The 24,072-nt window shown below is 37.3% G+C and overlaps 1 protein-coding gene across 1 annotated transcript in view; it reads left to right on the top strand.

Annotated features, from left to right (window-relative positions):
- Csmd3 (CUB and Sushi multiple domains 3) overlaps positions 1–24,072 on the top strand; it is a 1,310,498-nt gene that overhangs the window by 792,503 nt on the left and 493,923 nt on the right. The window lies entirely within an intron of this gene.

Here is a 24,072-nt window from a genome sequence, read left to right as displayed (position 1 = left end):
GTAGAAACGTAGCACAAGACTGACTGGAAGCCCAGTAATTCATATTCACTTTCACTTTTTATTTTATTTTTAATGTATCCATGGAAAACCACCTTGAGCATCCCATCTCAAGTGCTGAGTAGGGAAGAATACACAATCCAATCAAAGCCATCTTTTTATTCAATTATGGTCAGGGTGCAACTGTAGTCTGTTTTGGATTTTGTAATTCTGGTGTGTTGTGAGCGTGAAGTAAATCCTACCAAAATGAATGAAAAAGCACATGAGGTAGAGGCAGGCAGGTCTCTGTTAGTTGGAGGCCAGCCTTGTACATATAGCCAGCTACAGGGTAGCCAAGGCTACACAGAGAAGCATTGTCTTAAATATCCAACCCACAAGAAAAAGATTCAGAGATAAGCAAAAGCTTCACAATGAAAGGCAACTCATACTTATGTGCAGAGGCAATCTCAAGACATTTTAAATATTCCCAAGAAGTACAGTTTAAAAAATCTGAACTGAATGTCATTGGTACAAGAATATATCAAGAAAAATCATTACGTGACTCAAGGCATTAAGGTTAGCAGACATCCACTAAAGAGTTAACAACCACCAACCCCCAATTGGTAGAGTCTCAAAAGTTCATAAATTCAGCGTGTTTCATATGTACATTTTTTATTTACATTTGGATGCTATCACCTTTCCTGTTTTCCGCTCTGCAAATCCCTATCCCATTCCTGCTTCCCCTGCTTCTATGAGGGAGCCGACCCCACCCACCTACCCACTCCTGCCACACTAACCTAGCATTCCCTTACCCTGGGGCATCTAGCCTTCACAAGACCAAGGGTCTCCCCTACCATTGATGTGAGATAAAGCCTTCCTCTGCTACATATGCAGCTGGAGTCCTGGGTCCAGCCATATGTACTCTTTTGTTGGTGGTTTAGTCCCTGGGAGCTCTGGGAGTCTGGTCAGTTGATATTGCTGTTCTTCCTGTGGGGTTGAAAATGCTTTCAGCTCCTTCAGTCCTTCCCCTAACTCCTCTATTATTGTCCCTGTGCTCTGTCTGATGGTTGGCTACAAGCATAACCATGTGTATTGGTCAGGCTTTCAGGAGAAAACTATATCAGGCTTCTGTCAGCAAACACTTCTTGGCATTAGCAATAGTGTGTGGAATAGATCTCCAGGTGGGGGCAGTGTCTGGATGGCCTTTCCTTCAGTGTCTGCTCCAGTCTTTGTCCCTGTATTTCCTTTAGATAGGAGCAATTCTAGGTGAAAATTTTGAAAATGGGTTGGTGGCCCCTTCCCCAAAACAGGGGCTGTGCTTAACTATGGATATGGTCTCTACAGGTTCTCCCTCCCATTTGTTGGGTATTTCAGCTAATGTCATCCCTATTGAGTCCTGGGAGCTTCTTGCTTTCCTGGCATCTGGGTCTTTCTGGTGGCTAATTCCAGTTCCCTATCTTGCATTGCTATATACTTCTGTTTAATTTCCTGACCTTTTGTATGTCTTACCTGATACCTGATCCTGGCCCCCTTTTTTGCCTCCCCCTCCTTCCTCCTCCCAAGTCACTCCCACTCTCTACTTCCTGGGATTATTTTTTCTCCCTTCTAAGTAGAACTGAAGCATTCACACTTTTGTCTTCATTCTTCTTAAACTTCATGTGCTCTGTGAGTTGTATCATGGGTATTGCGAGGTTTTTTTTTTTTTTTTCTAATATGAACTTATCAGTGAGTAAGTGTTCTTTTGTAAAGGGTTACCTCAGTCAGGATGATCTTTTCTAGTTCCATCCATTTGCCTTAGATTTTCATTTAGCCATTGTTTTTAATAAGTAAGTATTATTCCATTGTGTAAATGTACCACATTTTCTGAATCTATTCCTCTGTTGAGGGATATATGGGTTTCCTGCTTCTGGCTATCATAAGGCTATTGTGAACATAGTGGAGCATGTGTCCTTGTTAAGTGTTGGAACATCTTTTGGATGTATGCCCAGGAGTGGTATAGCTGCATCCTCAGTTAGCACTATGTCCAATATTTGGGGGAACCTCTAGACTGATTTCCAGAGTACTTGTACCAACTTGCAATCCCACCAGCAAGGGAGAAATGTTCCATTTTCTCCACATCCTCTTCAGCATCTGCTGTCACTTGAATTTTTGATCTTAGTCATTCTGACTGGTGTGAGGTGGAATCTCTGGGTCATGTTATACTGCATTCACTTGATGACTAAGGAGATTGAACATCTCTTTAGGTACTTCATGGACATTAGGTTTTCCTCAGTTGATGTGATGATTTGCTTATGCTCAGGGAAGGGAGTGGCACTTTTGGGAGGTGTGGTCTTGTTGGAGTAGGTGTGTCTTTGTGGGGGTAGGCTTGGAGACCCTCCTCCTAGCTGCCTGAGGATACTCAGTCTGTTCCTGGCTTCCTTTAGATGAAAATGTAGAAATCTCAGCTCCTCCTGCAGCATGCCTACCTGGATGCTGCCAGGCTCCTGCCTTGGTGATAATGGACTGAACCTCTGAACCTGTAAGCCAGTCCCCAATTAAATGTTGTCCTTTATAAAACTTGCATTGATCATAGTGTCTGTTCACAGCAATGAAACCCTAAGACAGTTGAGAATTCTCTGTTTAGTTCTGTACCCAATTTTTAATTGGGTTATTTGGTTCTCTCTAGTCTAACTTCTTGAGTTCTTTGTATTATTGGATATTAGCCCTCTAACAACTGCAGAATTGGTAAAGATCTTTACCCAATTTGTGAGTTTCCATTTTGTCCTTTTGACAGTGTCCTTTCCTTACAGAAGCTTTTCAATTTTATGAGGTCCCATTTGTTGATCATTGATCTTGGAGCAGAAGCCATTTGTATTCTATTCAGAAAAATTTCCCCTCAGCCATATGTTTGAGGCTCATCCCACTTTCTATTCTATTAGATACAGTGTGCTGGTTTTAGGTAGAGGTCCTTGATCTACTTGGACTTGAAGTTTGTATGAGAAGATAAGAATGGATCGATTTTCATTCTTCTACATCCTTATCACCAGTTTAACCAGCACCAATTGTTGAAAATGCTGTCTTTTTTTTCCACTGGATGGTTTTAGCTTCTTTGTCAGTGATCAAGTGACCATGGGTATGTGGGTTCATTTCTGAGCCTTCACTTCTATTGTGCTGATCTACCTGCCTTGACAAACACCATGCAGTTTTTTTCACTATTGTTTTGTAATACAGCTTAAGATGAGGGATGGCAATTCCCCCAGAAGTTCTTTTATTGTTGAGAACAGATTTTGCTATCCTGGTTTTATTGTTATTAAAAATGAATTTGAGAATTGCTCTTTCTAACTCTATGAAGTATTGAGTTGGAATTTTGAAGGGGATTAGATTCAATCTGTCGATTGCTTTAGGTAAAATGGCCATTTTTACTATATTAATCCTGTCAATCTAAGAACATGTAAGATATTTCCATCCTCTGAGGTCTTCTTCAATTTCTTTCTTCAGGGACTTGATCTTCTTGTCATACAATTATTTCACTTGCTTAATTAGAGTCACACCAAGATATATTATTTGTGACTATTGTGTAGGGTGTCGTTTCCCTAATTTCTTTCTCTGTTCATTTATCATTTTAATAGAAGAAGCTTTGTTTGAATTAATTTTATATCCAGCCATTTTGCTAAAGTTTTTGCTTAGTAGTTCTCTGGTGGAACTTTTGGTGCCACTTAAGTATATTATTATATCATCTGCAAATAGTGATATTTTGATTTCTTCCTTTACAATTTGTATTTCTTTGACTTCTTGTCATTATCTGATCACTCTGGATAGAACTTCAAGTACTATATTGAGTAAATAGGGAAAGAGTGGGCAGCCTTGTCTAATCCCCGATTTTAGAGGAATTGCTCCAAGTTTATCTCCATTTAGTTCATCTACTGGTTTACTGTGTATTGTTTTTAATATGTTTAGGTATGGGCTTTGATTCCTGATCTTTCCAAGACTTTTTTCATGAAGGGGTGTTGAATTTTGTCCAACGCTTCTCAGAATCTAAAGAAATGATCATGTGTTTTTTTCTTTGAATTTGTTTATATAGTGGATTGTATTGATAGATTTGCATATATTGAACCATCCCTACATCCCTTGTATGAAGCCTACTTGATCATGATGTATGATCATCTTGATGTGTTCTTGTTTTCAGTTTGTGAGAATTTTATTGGTTATTTTTGCATCGATATTTCATAAGGGAAATTGGTCTAAAGGTCTCTTTTTTGTTGGATCTTTGTGTGGTTTAGGTATAAGCATAACTGTGGCTTCATAGAAGGAATTTGGTAGTGCTCTGTCTGTTTCTATTTTGTTACACAGTTTGGACAGTATTGCTACGCGGTCTTCTATGAAGGTCTGATAGAATTCTGCATTAAACCCAACTGGTCCTGGGCTGTTTTTGGTTGGAGACTTTTAACAACTCCTTCTATTTCTTTAGGAGTTATGGGGTTGTTTAGATGGTTTATCTGTTCCTGATTTAACTTTGGTTCATGGTATTTGTCTAGGAAATTTTCAATTTCCTCTAGATTTTCCAGTTTTGTTAAATATAGGCTTTTGTAGTAGGATCTGATGTGTTTTTTTTTTTATTTCCTCAGATTCTGTTGTTATGTCTCCCTTTTCATTTCTGATTTTGTTAATTTGGATACATTCTCTGTGCCCTCTAGTTAGTCTGACTAAGGGTTTATCTATCTTGTTGATTTACTCAAAGAACCAACTCTTGGTTTTGTTGATTCTTTGTGTAGTCCTTTTTGTTTCTACTTGGTTCATTTCACCCTTGAGTTTGATTATTATCTGACGTCTACTCCTCTTGGGTATATTTGCTTCTCTTTGTTTTCGAGCTTTTCGTTCTGCTGTCAAGCTGCTGATGTATGCTCTGTCCTGTTTCATTTTGCATAACTCAGAGTTATGAGTTTCCCTCTTTCTACTACTTTCATTGTGTTTCATAAGTTTGGTTATGTTGTGTCTTCATTTTCATCAAATTCTAAAAAGTTTTTAATTTTCTCTGTATTTCTTCCTTGATCAAGTTATCATTGAGTACAGCATTGTTCAACTTCCATGTATATGTGGGCTTTCTGTCATTTTTGTTGTTGTTGAAGACCAGCCTTTGTCCTTAGTGATCTGATAGGACGCATGGGATTATTTCTATCTTCCTTTATCTGTTGAAGCCTGTTTTGTGGCAGAATCTATGGTCAATTTTGGAGAAGGTACCATGTGATGCTGAAAAGAAGGCATATTCTTTTGTTTTAGGATGAAATTTTCTATAAATATCTGTTAAGTCCTTTTGGTTCATAACTTCTGTAAGTTTTCCTATGTCTCTGTTTCCATGATCTGTCCATTGATGAGAGTGGGATGTTGAAATCTCCCACTATTATTGTGTGAGGTGCAATGTGTGCTTTGAGCTTTAGTAAGGTTTCTTTTATGTATGTAGGTGCCCTTGCATTTGGAACATAGGTATTTAGGATTGGGAGTTCATCTTGGTGGATTTTTCTTTTGATGACTATGAAGTGTCCTTCTTTTTTTGATGACTTCTGGTTGAAAGTCAATTTTATTCAATATTAGAGTGGCTACTCTAGCTTCTTTCTTTGGACCATTTGCTTGGAAATTTGTTTTCCAGCCTTTTACTCTGAGGTAGTGACTGCCTTTGTCTTTGAGGTGTGTTTTCTGTATGCAGCAAAATACTGGGTCCTCTATGTATCCAGTCTGTTAGTTTATGTCTCTTTATTGGGGAATCAAGTCCGTTGATTTTGAGTATTAAGGAATACTGATTGCTGCTTCCTGTTATTTTCATTGTTAGAGGTGTTATGTTTGTGTGATTATGTTATATGATTTTAAATCTAAATCTTGCTTTTCTGGTGTGTTTGGATATTCAGTATTTGCTTTGGTGAGAGAACTGGGCTCTGATGATGCCAAGTAGCCTTGGTTTCTGTTTCTTAAGTTCCAGCACTTACCTCTCTCCATCAATTTGTCTCTGGTGTTGGCTTATCTTCCTGACTAGCTTAGCCCTCCTGTAGGCCTGTGTGTCAGCCCTCCTGTAGACCTGTTTTCTTTCTACCAGATCTGGGAACAGAGAGCTCTGCTTTCAGATGTGTAGGTGCTCCAGGTGACTGGCTTTTAGCTCTAGGCACAGGTAGAAACCAAAAGGGTCCTGCCCTTGACTGCTTCTAGGTACCTGGACCCAGAGGACACAGATGGCACTAGGCAATTTCCTTTTGGGTCAGGAATGTGGGCAGAAAGACTATGGGTTCTCAGCAGTGTCTGCACTTCTGAGGGTCCAGTTCTCTCCCCCATGGGATTTGGGTGCAGAGAACTGTGAGACTGGTTCCATTCAGTTTCAGGAGCAGGCAGGAACCAGAAGGTTCCTGCAGCTGACTGCTCCTATATTCCTGTGTCCAGAGGCACTATTCAGTTTCCTCTTGGGCCATGTATGTGGGAAGAATTGGCAGTCTGTCCTGTGGTCTCAGGATTGTCTGCACTTCTGGGAGTTCAACTCTCTCCTCCATGGGATTTCAGTGCAGGGAGCTGTGGGATTGGTTCAATTCAGCTCCAGGCACAGCCAGAAACTGCAAGCGTCCTGTCCCAAAGCTGTCTTCGTGTGTTCTGATTCCACCAGGCAGGTCACTTGGAGGAGAAAAGTTTGTCTTACCTCTGCTCTCAGGTGTGTAGGTGCTCTTGCTGACTGGCTTTCAGCTCTAGGCGCAGGCAGAAACCAGAAGGGTCCCTGTGCCTGGGGGCTCAGATGGCACTAGGCTATTTCCTCTTGGGTTGGGAATGTGGGCAGAAAGTAGTCTCCTCTGAGTTCTCAGGAGTGTCTGAACTTCTGAGGGTGTAGCTCTCTCCACCATGGGATTTGGGTGCAGGAAGCTGTAGGATAGGTTCAGTTCTGCACTCTTTCTCTTTTTTGTCTCTCCATCCAGATCAATTGCAAAGTTCTCCATTTGTTTCATTGTTGTTTTTCTTTTCTGTTACCTGTTTTATCCTTGAGCTCTGGAGTAGCATGCCCTCATGATTCCAGAGAGAATCTGAGGCTTAATAGTTTTTATGTGGAGCCCTTATTAGGACACTTACAGGTTGAACACAATGAAATAAGATTTTTAAGAACAAGAAAAAACCCTTCCATCAATCCTGGTATGTTTACAAGAGATATGATGAAGTCAAATCAGTAGCAGTCGCCTAATCCACATCACTCATATTGGGATGAGTCCAGCTGTAACTAATTAGTGTAGGCTGGGTTTCTAATGAGGTCTACTTTTGACTTCCATTTTTTCATTTCCCTTATGATTCATGAACACAGAGAGAACATAACATATTGGATACTTCCTATTTTGCTGGGTGCCAGGAATTTAAAAAAAATACAAAAAAATAAAACCCAAACATCATTTTGAAACATTTTCTGTTCAAGGATCCCACAAACAATTGAGCTAGTCCAACTACACCATTGTTCCCCACATATACTATATTTTCCTTTCTCTACTCACACACAGCCTTAATTCTGTGTACTCCGAGATTGTCTATACAGTGAATCCTTCCCTATTCTCTCTTTGTGTCTCTGGTTTATTATATGGGATTTCAAGAAAAAGTCTCCTAAGCTGATTTTATTCATGTAGAAATGAAGAGTAAGTATCATAAAAATCTTCTATCATTTACCTAGTTCATGTGTATCTAATGTTAGAATATTCATATTTATTAAGACTTGTACTAGTTACTATTGCTGTAATAATATTGCTAAAATTTCCATTCCATCCTAAAATCAAAATTCTGTCTTCATTATTGTATCTTCTGTATCTCCATTATTGTATCTTCTACAGTAATTGTGATGTAAGGTTTTCCTTTTGTCATTCCTTGTCTTGGCTTTGTTTCCTGAAAATGGTTTTACTTTAGAAATACATTGGTGGGCTCACTCATTTCTTGAATTAGCCAATGGCAGGAATCCCAAAATAAAAAGCATTATCATAGAGACCCTCTGAAAAAGTCTACACTTTCATCCAAATGCTCTCATTGGAGGTTTTTTGGCCCATATTCCATCAAGCAGGTCTAATCCTGCATCAATCATTTGTAATTAGAATAGGACTACTGTGATTAACCAGAATAGTCAAAGCCCACTCTTGGAGGGAGGTAGATGTCCAATCATACAACGTTAAGCATTAAGCTGGTCTTACAAGTGTGTTTTGGCTTACCTTTCATCAAAAGGTGTAAGGAAGTTTATTTGTCCCAACTGTGAATAAACAACATATGTAAATCCCACATAAGGTTCTATGTCTTTGAGATTTTTTTCAATTTCACCCTCTGATCAGACATTTTTCAACATTAATAGCTCTCAAGTTTGCTCTTAGGATATTATCTATTGTCATCATACCTCTGTATACTGGCAATTTAAGAATGTTTTATTTTTTCAATGTCTGAGAACTATTTTCCTAGACAATAGCACACTTGCTGTCCCTTTTAAGAGTGTTGATACTAGGGAGGTCTAGGACTTAGTTGTGAGGATTAGAGAAACAGAAATAATCCCTTGGAAGCTGTGAGTATGTTTATGCACCAGCAGTTTCTGGGGCAAGCATTGCTTTTGTTACTTAGGCAATCCTTATAAATGGATAAGGATAGTGCCACTATGGCTGCAATCACTGTGACTAAATCTGCCTCATAGACACTTGGTCAGCACTTCCCCTAGATTCTCAGTGCCTTTTTCTCCTCAATATGAACAAGCCACTGACAATTAGGAAGTCGGTAAATGTAAATGTAAATCCTTTCATGTGCAAGGAACACTTATTGTATTTAAGTAGTTTGACATTACTTTTAATAGTGGTTAAAGAGTTGCCTTTTTAAACTTTTCATGCCTTAGTTGCCTCGACATATCTATTTTACTATGAAATTTTAAAAAATTATGTGTTCAATTTTAAGGATGGTAAGGATAAATCTATAAATGTTTTCCCAAAAGATTAAGTGAAGAATGTAAATGCATTCTGTTTTTACTTATTAAAGTAATCAACTTCAATTTGTATAATTCTATTTAGAATAATCTCTATGAGTGTTTTGGGGTCCTACTGCTTTAAAGTTTAAAAAATTTATAGGCATGTGTAAATATTGGATTTTAAAATCAGACATATGAAATTATAGTTTGAAATCTGATATAATTTTATAGATAAAATTCTGTGATTAAAAAATTGCCAGTAGACATTATTTTTGCGTGTACATTAGAATTTCTAAAACAACATTCACAGAGTGCATTGAATTAACAAATACACTTATACCCAAGAAATTGAGAGTAACTCTCATTAGGTTTTAAGGAGGAGTTTGGGACATTTTTTTGAAACATAAATGTTCAAGTTAGCCATTTAACAAAATCTAGTTTTAAATAATTTGTTTACAAAATAATTATTTTAAATTAAAAAAAGTGCTGGTTAAAATTATGTTTGAAGAAATATATAAGCTATGTGTGATGACATTTCTTTGCCTTTTATAATGCTTTATAGAGATGATGTAGAAATAATAACCTAGTATAGCTAGGTTAAAAAAAACCTTTAGCAATATTTTCTCCTTTATTTGTTTTTCAAATTTATTATTTTATTTGTTTACATTCCAGTTGTTACCCCTCCCTCAGTCCCCACCTCTCACAGTTCCACATCCCATACATCCTCCCCCTTGCCTAGGAAAGGGTGCCCTTCCAACCAGGCTTTCCTGTTCCTTGAGACCTCAAGTCTTTCCAGGATTAAGAGCATCTTTTTCCACTAAGTCCTGATCAGGCAGACCTCTGATATATTTGTGCCAATGGCCTCCAACTGGCCCGTGTATGCTCCTGGTTTGTGGCTGAGTCTCTGGGAGGTCCCTGGGGTCTGGTTTAGTTGAGACTGCTGATCTTCTTATAGGGTCACTCTCCCCTTCAGTTTCTTCAATTCTTCCCCTAATTCAATAATAGGGATCCCCGACATCAGTTCAATGATTCAGTGTAAGTTTCTGCTTCTGTCTCAGTCAACTGCTGATATGGTCTCACCTAAAGGACAGCCATGCCAGGTTCCCATCTATAAGCATACCTTAGCATCAGTAATAGTATCAGGCTTTGGATCCCAAGTTGGGCTGGTCATTGGACCACCTTTTCTTCAGTATCTTCTCCATTTTGTCCCTGCAGTTCTTTAAATAGGAATAATTCTGAGTCAGAAATTTTGACTGTGGGTTAGTAACCCTGTCCCTCTACTTGAGACCCTGTCTATCTACTGGAGGTGGACTCTTCAAATTCCCTCTCTCCAGTATTGGGCATTTTAGCTAAGATCATCCCCATTGAGTCCTTAGAAGCACTCATCTTCTGGGTCTCTCATACTTTCTAGAGATACTCCCCATTTTACCCCCTCAATGCTGCTTATCTTCATTTATTCTCTTGGCCCTCTTGGATTCTCTCCATCCCCAATCCCCAGTACCTGATTCTGTTCGCTTTTCCCCTCTCACTTCCATCTCCCATCCAGATCTCTCTTTCTTTCTGTCTCTTATGATTATTTCCTTTCCACTTCTATATAGAATTGAAGCAGTCTCATTTGGACCTTCCTACTTGTTATACTTCTTATGGTCTGTGGGTAGTATCCTAGGAATTCTGTACTTTTTGGCAAATATGCACTAATCAATGAGTATATACCATGTATGTCCTTTTGGGTCTGAGTTACCTCACTCAGGACGACATTTTCTAGTGCAATCCATTTACCTGCAAAATTCATGATATCCTCATTTTTAATAGTTGAATAGTATTCCATTGTGTAATTGAACCACATTTTCTTTGGTTAAGGGTTAAGGGACATCTGGGTTATTGCCAGCTTCTGGCTATTACAAGTATTATAAGGCTATGAACATTGCAGAGAACATGTCCTTTTGATATAATGGGATATCTTTTGGGTATATGCTCAAGAGAGGTATAGCTGGGTCCTCAGGTAGAACTGTTTCCAATTTTCTGAGGAAGTGACAGATTGTTTTTCAGAGTGGTTGCACCAGCTTGCAATCCCACCAACAATGGAGGAGTGTTCCTCTTTCTCCACATCCCCTCCAGCACATTCTGTCACTTGAGATTTTGGTCTCAGCCATTCTTACTGGTGTGAGGTAGAATCTCAAGGTCATTTTGATTTGCATTTCTCTGATGAAGAAGGACTTTGAACATTTCTTTAAGTGCTTCTCCACCTTTTGAGGTTCTTCTGTTGTAAATTATCTGTTTATCATTGTACTTCATTTTTTAATTGGGTTATTTGTTTTTTTTTTTTGGAGGTTAACTTGTTAAAAATTTCTATTGGTTTAGTGAGTCATTATCGCACCTCTAGAAACTCTGTTGATCCCAGACCAAGCAAGAAAACATAACTTTTAAGTGTTGTGCCATATATGAATGTTTGAGAAGTGTGGGTGAGTTGGGTTTAGTTTCTTTCACTGCTTATTCCAGTATGTAATTTTTAAGATTTTTCTTATATTGTTCCTATACTCAAGCCTTTCCAATTAAATCATGATGGGAAACTCATTGTCTATCTATCCATCTATCTTCTCAGCATGTCATCTAAAGATAGATAGAAGTTTCTATGTATCTATCTACTTATCATCTATTTGTCTGTTGATCAATCTCTCATCTACCAGTCATTTGCAATATGACTATTTTTAAACCCTAATCAAAATACTGTCATTTGCCAAAAGAGAAAGGCTCAGAATGAATTTACATCTTGAATGACTTCCTAAAGATTTTGCAAGATAGAGATATATTTTATCTTTCAAAGAGGCAATTTAATGTTTCCTAATATACATGTTCTTAAATGGTATTTTAAAAATAATAATACATATTCAATTAAGAGAAGTTTGTGCCACTAGTACATATAATATTAAAACTTAACTATACTTCAGATACCTCGGTTTTAATCTAAAAATCACAGGAAGCCCTAAGGATTTTTTAAAATGAACTATAACATTTTAAAAGCATCCTTCCTTCTCTCAGAAAAGGGAGATGGATGTAGTACTATCTACATTTATGACTGAATTTGAAATAGATGGCTTAGAGATATTTAAAGAAACAATATTAACTTTTAAGAATAGCAAGAGGTATATTTAACATTAGGAAATAAGTCTAAATATTGGAAAGAAGGAATTTTAATAGTCACTTACCAATAATGAAAGTTCTCTGCTAAAATGAGGTGAGAGGAGTCTTATTTCCAAATCATATATTCTGTCAAACAAAACGTCTAGTCTTGAAAAAAAACCAAATCTTCATTATAATGTCTTCATCTATTAATCAGGTCTCTTTTTCCCCAGTAACCCCTAATCAAAACTCTGTAACCACTGTCAAGAGTCTTACATTGGAGCAAGAGAATTTAGAAATACTGAACAGATGACTCTGGGGTCAAGTGACCATAGAAAATCTTTGAACAATCTTTATAAATATAAAATTTTATATTTAATTGTGGGACACTGAATGATTTTAAAGAGCTGAGTCAACATTTATTTTAGTGACTGGAGAATTTGAGACTGACTGTATTGCCATAATATTCTTCTAGAATTAAGTATTGTCTTATGACATAAATTCTATGATAGTTATTTTATTTTACAACACTTAGAATATTATAAGTTCTACGTTAAGCTATATTTATATTATACATGTATATGTTATACATTCTATGAACCAAGGATATTATGTCCAGGAAAAACAATGCTATTGAGCTTGAATCTCCTCCATTTTTTAATTTTTATATGAGACATTGTCATGGAAGTTTGCTTCAAAATTATGATCACATTTCCACAGGCTCATGAATACTGAGATTCCAGGTGTGTGCATAATGATATTTATTTATTTCTATAGGTATGAATGTAACAGTATGAATATGAAAACAGCAGTTATTACATTTACCTGTACATTAGAGTTTCGGGAAATAACTAAGGGCATGTAAGTGAGAGGAGCAATATAATTATATCTATATATAAAACGGGAAGGGATGAAGGAAATGAAACACCTTGAAGGATCAGTTTGAGCAGAGTCCTTATCTTCATACTTTGGCCTTCCCTTGGGCTGTCTTTCTTCTGCTGGTATGCCTTGTTCAACTTCGATTTGATTGTTCATTTTTATCTTATTGAAATTTATTTTGTTTTGCTTTGCTATCATCTTTTAAAAGCCTGTTATTTTCTAATGAGAGACAGAAAGGGAGAGTAGAAAAGAGGTAGGGAAGAACTGGGAGGAGAAAGGAAGGGAAACTGTAATCAGGAAAATTACCTGAAAATGGAATACATTTTCAAAAAGTAGAAAAAGAAAGTTTTAGTAGTTGTTTTTCTAGAACTAATATGAGACTATGAATTAAAACTTTAGATTGTCCTTATAAGATTCCCTATATCTGAATCAATTGCTTATATAATCAATGATGCAGTATAAAGAAAGATAAAGATAATAGAGAATTAGATACAAAAATGATTTTCTCAGACCTGAGAAGATATTATACTTAGTAAAGTATTTGTCTTAACAATATCTAAACTTGGGGTTGGGGATTTAGCTCAGTGGTAGAGCGCTTGCCTAGGAAGCGCAAGGCCCTGGGTTCGGTCCCCAGCTCCGAAAAAAAAAAAAAGAACCATAAAAACAATATCTAAACTTGATCCTTCACAATGCATAAAGAAAAACCCAGGCAGGTATGATACACTAATAGTTGCAACACAGGAGAAGTATAGCAGGTGGATGCTTGGCTATACCTGATCACCCAATCCAGCCTCATGGCCAATCATTAAAAACTAAGATGCTGAAGAGGAAACTGATCCCATAGGAAGACTAGCAAGCAGTCTTATCTAACCCAGACCCTAGGGAGCTCCAAGAGACTTAGCCACCAACCAGGAGCATACATGGCCAGTCCAAGTCCCCTGGTATAAATAGAGCAGATGTTTGTCTGGTCAGTTTTTAGTAAGAGAAAATGTGAATAATCCATAAGACTCCCGGGAGAGGCAAAGGGGAGGAGGAATGGGATGAGGAACTGGGGAAGGGGTACTGAGAAGGGGTCAATAACAGAAGTGTAAATAAATAAAATAATAAAAATTGAAAAATAATTTAAAAAGTGAGGTAGCTAGCATTCCTGAAGAATGCAATCAAAATTGTTCCATGACATGCAAGTGCATGCTCAACATACATATAAACATACACACACTCAAATAAAAATAATCTTTAAATTCCCAACTTGATGTGAACAAATCAACACCAAACACATACAATTATATTACTTTTTTCTCTCCAGTCCTTGCCACTGTTTAAAACAAAACAAACACTTCTCTCTTGAAAGATGTGCTGATTAGATTTACTAACATAACATAAACTAAAGATGCCTAAATTTTGGACTCTCAGCATAGGAATTGCCTAAATCAAATTATCCTGTGGCCATAGGTGTAGGAACATTATCATGGTTGACATGGGAGGGCTGAGCCCAGTGTGTGCTGCCCCTGGGCAGTTAGTCCTGGCTTGTATAAGAAAGCTGGCAGGGAGTCTGTAGAGGGTGACTCTAGTTGAGCTTCCTAGCAGTGGGAGATAAGAAGCCTGAAGTGGCTACCTCCTGTAGCTAGGCAGGACTCCCAGTGGAGGTTAAGAACACCCTCCCACAAAACCTTCAACCCAAAATGTGTCTTGCCCATAAGACGTGCAGGAACAAAGACTGAGCAGAGACTGAGGGAGTGGCCAAGCAATGGCTGGCACAAATTGAGACACATCATGCAAGAACCAATCCCTGACTCTGTTAATAATACTGTGTTATACTAGCACAACTGTCTTCTGAAAGTCTCCACTCAACATCTTCTGTTAACTGATGTAGAGATCCCCACCCAAACATTAGATGGAGTTCAGCAAGTCTTGTGGAAGAGTTGGGGGAAGGATTAAGGCATCCAGAAGTGGTAGGGACTCCATCAGAAAACTAATAGAGTCAATTAATCTGGACCCTTGGGAGCTCTCATACTCTGAACCACCAACTAAAGAGCAAGCATTGCTGGACTTAGCCCCCTTCACACACATATTTAGCCAATATGCAGCTTGGTCTTCATATGAGTTCCCTAACAACTGGAATGAAGGGCTGTCCCTGACAATGTTGCTTGCCTCTGGATCAAGTTCCCTGTCTGGCCTCAGAAGGAGAGGATGTGTCTAGTCCTGTAGTGACTTGTGCTAAGGTGAATTGATACCCAGAAAGGTCTTCCCTCTTCTCAGAGAAGAGGGGGAGAGGAGGGTGTAAGTGACTGTGCCTTGGGGTTTGTGGACCAGGAAAAGAGAGGGAGAGTATTGCAATGGGGATGTTAGGTGAATAAGTAAATTAATGAAAAACAAAAAGGAAAAAGAAAGAAAAAGAACTTGGCAGAAGTGTAGTAGTAGATACAGTTCCACAAACAAGGTTTCTCTGATATTGACCCAAATCCTTGAAATCAAAATGAACTCTTTCCACGGCCACTTGGTTAGAATGTCCTATCACAGTAAAGTAGGAAAAAATATTACTATTTGTTTGAAAAAAGACTTAATCTGTGTAGTTCCTCAGCATGTGTAAAACCCAGTGACTGTTGACTTAATCACCAAAATTGTGTAGCTAGTCTGGGAATGTAATTTCATAACAGCTACTCCTATTTAAACAAGTTTATATTTAAAGCCAAAGATGTATCCTGTTCATTTGCTGCTCTTTGGATTTTCTCTATGTGATCTTTGACAGTCACAAGTAAGAGTTGCTGATTGTTCTTCCCTGCTTTATAGATAGACAAAGATACGCTCTCAAACAATTATATGTACTTATACCATATGGGAGACCCAGTAAGAGCGACATGTTTTTGAGTTTTTGATGGCAGCTGTTGGGCTGCTAGCAGGAATCATTCTTTTGAAAAATCCATTTACTTTGATTGCTATTATAGTTCAGAAAATATTGATCTCCCCTTGCTTGCAAACTCTTTTAAACAGTTAGCTACAGAGATTTAGAAAAAAAATCTATATTTCACTTTGTTCTTTCATTCAAGATACTTCAAAAGAAAATGTTTAAAAAATGGATGGGTTAAGTGAGGTTGCAGATGAACAATGCTATGTGTAGTCTCCTTATAAAAGGGGTACTCCCTCCTACTTTCATGTAACTGGCTGTCACTGGTCTGTAATCTCCTAAGAGTGCAGGTTCATGTCTCCTTAATTGACTATATACCTTGTTTATTTCATCCCACACTGAGGGCTGAGTGACTGTTGATATGTGCAATTGGTTTGGTGCATACATCAGGATTGCTCTGGAGTAACTACTGTCTCTTCAGAGTAGCCAAAGTCTCTACAGAGTGTTTCTGAGTTGCTCTGTATCTTCTCACCTGCTTCAAACTTCAGTATGAGATTTTGGCTTTTTCTAAACGTTTCCTTTTGTTTCATCATATCATTCTTTTTATAAAAGTGCCATTCCCCCCCCCCCAGTGTAAGGGAATGTCAGAGTGGGGAGGTGGGAAGTGGTGGGTGAATGGGTGGGTAAGAAACACCCTCATAGAAAAGGGGGAGGGGCATGGGATAGGAGGTTTATGGACAGGAAATCATGAAAGGGGATAATATTTGAAATGTAAATTTAAAAATATCCAATTTTTAAAAAGTTACCCCTTCCATCTAAAATGTCACAAATTACAACCATAGAACATTTAATGTGCCAAGATGAAAATCAATGTTATTTATTTAAAATTTTATTCATTTTCCTTTCTTAGTTTCTGAAGTTTTATTAACTAGTTAATTGACTCTCTTAGTTACTTATTTTGTGTGTGTATGTTTGTGAAGGCAAAACAAAGAAAGAAAGAAAGGAAGAAAGAAAGAAAGAAAGAAAGAAAGGAAGGAAGAAAGAAAGAAAGGAAGGAAGGAAGGGAGGAAGGAAGGAAGGAAAAGAAGGGAAGGGAAAGGAAGAGAAAGGAAGAGAAAGGAAGAGAAAGGAAAGGAAAGGAAAGGAAAGGAAAGGAAAGGAAAGGAAAGGAAAGGAAAGGAAAGGAAAAGAAAAATATGTCAGGGTCCTTTGACTGTGTAGCTGCAAACTGGACCCAAAATCAGGTACTCAACATAATGCCGTAAGCACTTTTCTTCTGCAACGGTTCTCTAGCCTGTTTCTCATTCCTACTTAAAACTCTTCAGTTATTACTTTAATACTATGTCTCAACTATATCTACCTACCTAAATAATATATTTAGCTACCTCACTATTAAGTGCCTGTCTGTATATTTTTTCTAGTATGTTCTTTATACAATTACATAGTACCAAAATTTGGAGCACTGTAAAATTTTAGAAAGTGTATTGGAGAGGACATGTGAACACATGATTTGATGAATGGGTAAACTAATGACTAGACAAATAGGAGCATCCAACCTGAAAACTTAACAGTTAAGTGATCTAGAGTGAGCTGAATCAATGGGTCTACTGATGTGAAGTTTATACAATCAACCTTCTCATGAATATTTCTTTGCATTTTCTGACCCCAGGTGACCTGTAACCAAACATAGGGTAAACACTTGAGTGTTCTTTTGCAGGACCTTCAAAAACTGTAGGGCCTGTGCTAAGGATACTGCCTAAAGGCAAGTTACAGAAGCAACTTCACTTGTAAATTCACTTGTAAGTCAGTCTTTCAACAATTTGACTCACAGTATGTGCATGATTCCAAATCAATAGAACTTAACATGTGAATTGGTTTTATTTTTTAAATATTTATATTTTCTTCTAAAGGGATTACGCACTCTCTTTTTCTTAAATGCCTCTAATTTATTTAAGAAATTATTTGACTTATCCTTTATTTGATTGTTGACAATGTTTATAAATTGTGTTATTTTAATATATTGGAAGTTCTCACCAGAAAAAAAATGAACATTTGAAAAAGTCATGAAGGTAGAAGTCTTAAACATTTGCTATACAAAGGAACAGCACCTCTGAGAAGGAGTGGTAACACTGAGGGGCTTGACAAGAGCCAATATGCTGGGTCAGGAATGGGAAGGCATAGTGACAGATCAGAAAAATCTAGTGAAAGATCATATTTACCTTTTTCACTTCATTCTTTCCTTGCTTCTTATATAATCCAAGCCTCTAATGGTATCCTTACTCTTGTTTTCCTGGGATGGGGGCCATTGCTATAAGCAAAAAGAGCTTTATGATTTGTGTGTCAGTAGAAAAGGCACTAAGTCCTTATGTACCTGCTTTTTTTTCAGTACAATAAATTAAAAATCCAACAAAGTGGCACATTCTAAATTATTAAAAGATACTATGCCATATCTTCGGCCATAGTCTCAAAAACAATTGGTAGATCAGTAATAAACATAAACCTGAAGTGTGTCAGTTACACTTAAAAGTGATAACTGTAGATTTCAAATCCCTTATACCAAAGAACATACACAGTATTGTGTAGGAGTGTTTCTGATGCTAAGGTCCAATTCCCCAGTTGGTTCTTGATCTGTCAGTAAAGAAAGCTATGAGATAACTCCTGGGCAGAAGGGAAAGGTGGGACTTCCAGGTCCCTGGAGGCAAGTGGAGAGAGGCACAGGGAGGAGAGGAGAAAGAACATTACTTCTGAGGAAGAAAAGTTGACCAGACATGGGAGATCTCAAAATGAAGTGGCCACACAGGCCACTCCTAGAGGTAGGTGGTTGGGGATGTTTAACAGGAACTAGATTCCACTGGCCAACTAAAGTTTAGGGCAGGTGGGAGATGCAAAACTAAGAATAATAATAGGGGCACATTTTCCAGGCCAAAGATAGTTGCACCAAGCAATTATACTACTAGAATTGCAACTAGATGGCAAGTTGAGAATGAACAACTGTGTGTGTGTGTGTCTTATATCTGTGGATTCAAAGGAAGCTGGAAGGGGGGCTGTTAGCAAGGCCCATTCATGGAACTAAGGCATGGTAGAGAAAACCTACATGCAATAGTATGGTTTTTTGGTTTTTGTTGTTGTTGTTATTGTTGTTTTTTAGAGTTTATTACAAACCACATTATACTAAATTGTTTTGTAAATGAAATATATAAAATAAAACTATAAAGTTGGGAAACTCAGATTAGAATATTATGTCTTCTTTTTGGAATTATCACATTGTGGTACATTTCTGGCTAATGTCAAGTTTCAAGGAATATTTCATTAACCATATTCAATTTTATGATTATAACTTTTTTCCTTTCATTGGGTTAGAAAATACAAACTGTCAGTTGAAATAATAGTAGTCCTGCCTTCTATTGTCCAATGTATTCTATTCAGACTGGACAGGCTGACCTTAGAATTTCTGAGTAAAGTCTTAAATAAAAGCCCAGGGAATATCATTTTTAGAAGAAAGTCTGAATATCAAAGGGTTGAAGTAAAGTTCTATGTAAAATAAATTCCTGTATTCTGGATGTATGAAAGAGTACAAGCTCCTCACAGGTGTTCATGGACAGTGCACAAAGATATTCTGATGGCATCTAAATATGTCATCTCAGCACTGAAAAAAATGAAATGTAAATAATTTAAAAAATTTAACAACACCCTATGCAACATACATCAGTGATAACTCAAGCAATAAAACTGTAGGTTAAAATAAAAATGCACTATTAATAAATTATTTTTATCTTTAATACATAAAAATTGTATAACTTTGTGAAGTATAGGCTGATGTTTTGATATAGGTATCTGGCATATACTATTAAAATCAGATTATAAATGCATATATATCTAATATATATTATTTCCCTGAAGTCAAAACATTTAAAATATATAGCATGCTATCATTATGTATACTTACTCAAGCATGTTGCTTTGTAATAGTAAAAGAGATCCTAATTGGGCCAAATATAGAGGTCTAATAAGCTTAAAGTAAAATATACTTAACAAGTGATCATCAGCTAAATGTTCCCAATCATTTAACTCAAAAGAACATCTCATTTGTACTACTGGCTTGGTTCTATACCAGCTCTGTGAACACTGCAAGCCTGGTCCCAGAATAAGTTTGCCTCCATTCTGAATTTTCCATTTAGTTATTTTTTCATATTAGTTATTTTATTTACTTAAATTTCAAATGTTATCCCCATTCCTGGTTTCCCCTCTGGAAATCTCTATTCCATCCCCCTTGCCCATTTCTATGAGTGAGCTCCCCCTCCATTCACCCACTCCTACCTTACCACCTTGGCATTCCCCTATACTGAGACTTCAAGCGTTCAGAGGACCAAGGGCCTCTTGTCCCATAAATGCCAGACAAGACCATCCTCTGCTGCAAATGCAGCTGGAGTCATGGGTCCCTCCATGTGTATTTTTTGGTTGGTGGTTTAGTCCCTGGGAGCTCTGGGGTGTCTGCTTGGTTGATATTGTTGTTCATACTATGGGGTTGCAAATTCTTTCAGCTCCTTCAGTCCTTCTTATAACTCCTTCATTGGGGTCCCCATGCTCAGTCTGATGGATGGCTGCAAACATCTGCACCTGTATTTGTCAGGCTCTGCCAGATCCTCTTAGGAGATGGCTATATCAACAAGCACTTCTTGGTATCATCAATAGTGTCTGGTTTTGGTAACTGTATATTGGATGGATCCCCAGGTGGGGTAGTCTCTGGATTGCCTTTCTTTCAGTCTCTTTTCCACACTTTGTCCCTGTATTTCCTTTAGACAGGAACAATTCTGGGTTAAAATTTTGGAGATGAGTGGATGGCCCCATCCCCTACTGGGGGCCTTGCCTGACCTCTGGATGTGATCTCTACAGGTTCTCTCTCCCCTTCGTTGAGCATTTCAGCTAATCTCATTCTCTTGCTGGGTCCTCGGAGTCTCTTGCTTTCCTGGCATCTGGGACTTTCTGGTGGCTACCCCAGTTCCTCATACCCCATTTCTACACCACTCTGTTCAAATTCCTGACCCTTTGCATATCATCTCTGTCTCCTCCCATACCTGATCTTGCTTCCTTTCTCAGCTTCCTGCCTTCCACCCAAATCCCTCCTACCCTCTACCTCCTGTGAGTACCTGAAGGATTTTAAAATGCCAATGTTTTCATCCTGAATATAAAGCAACTTGTGCTTGTATTATTTCCCACACACTCTGTGTTACTTTTCCCCAGGCGATTATGAATTTCCTTCTCTATTTCTTTAAATGTTGACTGAGGTCTCATTTGTCTAAGATACTGATGGGAGAATGCAGTTGAACTCAGAAGGTCTTTTCTCCCTGTGTGGTTTTGTATTTCTCAACCTTTGCAGCCAGGGATGAGGTAATGGGATTCCCAGGAGACTTCTTAATGTTAAGAATCAGCAGAAGTGAAACGTTTACAGATCAGTTGCTTTTAACCTACATGGCTTCTCTGTGAAATTTTGAATTACCATGTCAACTGTTGTCAAGTTAGAGTACAATCAATATGTGGTTCTATGTCACCTTGAGGTCTGAAGTTACTCTTTGGTAGAAATCTGACTGAATTTAGAGCTGGAGTACATTACTTTAAGCATCAAGGATCAAAGTTAGCTTGGTGAGTGAAAAATAAAAAAATCTGTTGAAAAAGCTATTTCCACAAATTTCAGCCTCAGCCATTTAAAAACTATTTCCAGTATTGCTTTCAATATACTATACTCAGAGTATTGTGCTCATATTACTTCTGACATCTGAACCTCATTTTACTGCCTACCTCTCTCCCCCTCTCTTTCCCCCTCTCTCCCTCCCTCTCTCTTCCTCCCCTCTCCTCCTCCTCCTCTCCCCCCCCCACACATTATGCTTTTTTTCTGCCTTCAAACTGAGGAAGAAAAGGAAGAGAAACAGGTGCTGCCCTATGGTGCCTGCCTCTGATTACAGGGACTGGTTACTCACTTTGTTCCTTAACAATTTAGTTGTAAATGATTCATGGATACTTACATGACTCCTAGTGGAAACCATTGATTAATGAAATAAATCCCAGTCCTTTTGACACTCTGTGAGATGAGGTTGTTATGAAATAATAAAACCGAGAAGCATTGGAAGAGTAACTAAATTCTTCTTGTTTTGAATTAATTTTTCTGTGATAAATTACATTTTATCAGTAAGACATATCCTGAATAAAACAAGTGGTATATTGATGTGAAGTGTAGTGGCTTTGTACATTTGTCGCACTTAAGAGATAAAAAACCTCATTTGAAAAAATTGCTCCTACCTCATTGTTCTGTGAGCTTGTCTGTGGAGCATTTTACTTTGTCAACTTGACCCAAATTGAAGTCACTTGGAAGAGAGGAACTTCAGTAGAAGTATTGTCTGCATTCTATTGGCGTATTGGTATGTCTGCAGGATATTTTCTTAATTAAAGAGTGATGTCGAAATGCACAACCCACTGTCAATGGTGCCTTCCCTGGGCTTCTTGCCCTGGGTTGTTTGTGTATGTGAGCTGAGCTAGCCACAGAGAACAAGCCAGTAAGCATCATTTCTCTGGAGTTTTGCTTCAGTTCCTGTTTCCGTGTTTGTTTTTAAACCTGCCCTTACTTCCCATGATGATGAACTATATCCTTTATGTTAAAATAAACTTTATTATTCCTAGAACACTGTCTATTATGCTGTTAATTGCAGTAGCATAAAGCAAATGAAAATAGCTTGCCAAAAATGTACTATGATCAGAGACTTGGAGGATGAAATGAGCCCTATCATAGTGAAGTTGTTATTCATTGTCTTATCACAGCATCAGAAGGGAAGCCAATGCACTATTCAAGTATGATCACAGCTTAAGGAAAGTCAAAAACGCTGTACTTATCCCACCTGGTAGCACAGGATGTATTCTTGCAATGATGTATTCTTTTGAGTTCGTCTTTATTGCCACCATAGAGAATATAAAACCTATGCTAAAATAAGAATTAATAGAAAAGGGTTTAGGACTCATGTTCATCAACTGCAAAACTTCTAAGATGTTTAGATTATTCAAAACATAATGAATATAACCATTATATGATTTGTATACATGTTCTGTATAACTATGCTGTTTCATGAGTTCTTATTTAATGATAACCTTATGTCTTTTTATATGCTAACTCTTCATTTACACACCATCATCTATTTATTACACAATAGGTCATAAGTATATATCCAGTGGCTAAGAACTCACTTCCTTGAGCTATATGTATAGTTAATTGAAATGTAAATGTAAAAATATACTCAGAATGTGGATGTCTAAATAAAAACTGATAATCAAGTATATTTATATATATATATATAAAAGCATGAATACACATGAATATATACTATGTATAATATCTATACATAATACACATGCATGTGTGTACATAAAACAAATATATACCTAATACATACAAAATACAATGCATATTTATGTGTATATAATATATTTGTATATACATAAATATAAAAGGCTTATAGGATCCAAGAGAATGAAGTAACAAATTTGCTTTTAAACTCTAGACTATGTTTAAACAGAAGGTATAGTTAAGCATTTAGATGAATACAGATGTCTTCTCATTTTAAATATACACTCAGGTTTATATAGAATTTTTTATGTGTTTTCCCCTAAGGTGGTTGATACAGAGAAATTTTGTTTCCTAATATGGTAATGCAGGAGGTAATAGAACATTTACACATGGGACTTAATAGGAATTGTCTTTGCCAATGGGAGCATTGGCATAGTTCTCATGGGACTTTGAATTATTTCTAAAGACGTGTTTTAGATGAAGAATGATCTACATTTCTTAAGTAACCCATCTCAACAGAAGTATAAGGGTAGTGTAGTGAGGGTTTTCATATCTCATTCCCTAAGTCATAAGCTTTTCTGTGCTCTTGTTTCTTGGTAGAGCTTTTCTACTCACAGTATTTATGTATTTCTTTATGATTATATATTCAGTGGGATGTTGACTTCAGAGAGAAATAATCATTATTCACTAATATATCTCCAATCTTTTGAAAACCAATTGTCACATTAAAATGTCCAAAGACCAATAAAATAATCTTTTGAAATTCCTGTAGGAAACTTTCTCCAGCCTTAATGTAATATTCTATCATATACATGCATGCATGTATGTGTGACATGTGTGCCTGGTGCCTATAGAGAGTGAAGGAAATTATCAGACTCCCTGTGACTGGAGTTTCAGGTTATATCAGTCAGTAAGCAGGCATTGGGAATCTTGGTCCATTGCTAGAGCAGCAAGTTATTTTAAAAAGATTTTCAGTACTTTTAATATAAAATAAAACATTTGGAAATA

The sequence above is a fragment of the Rattus norvegicus genome, chromosome 7 (genome assembly GCF_021556685.1).
Source record: "Rattus norvegicus strain SHRSP/BbbUtx chromosome 7, alternate assembly SHRSP_T2T, whole genome shotgun sequence".
Classification (NCBI taxonomy): Eukaryota; Metazoa; Chordata; class Mammalia; order Rodentia; family Muridae; genus Rattus; species Rattus norvegicus.
The sequence above is the reverse complement of the archived record's forward strand: the minus strand, read 5'-3'. Positions and strand labels throughout refer to the sequence as shown.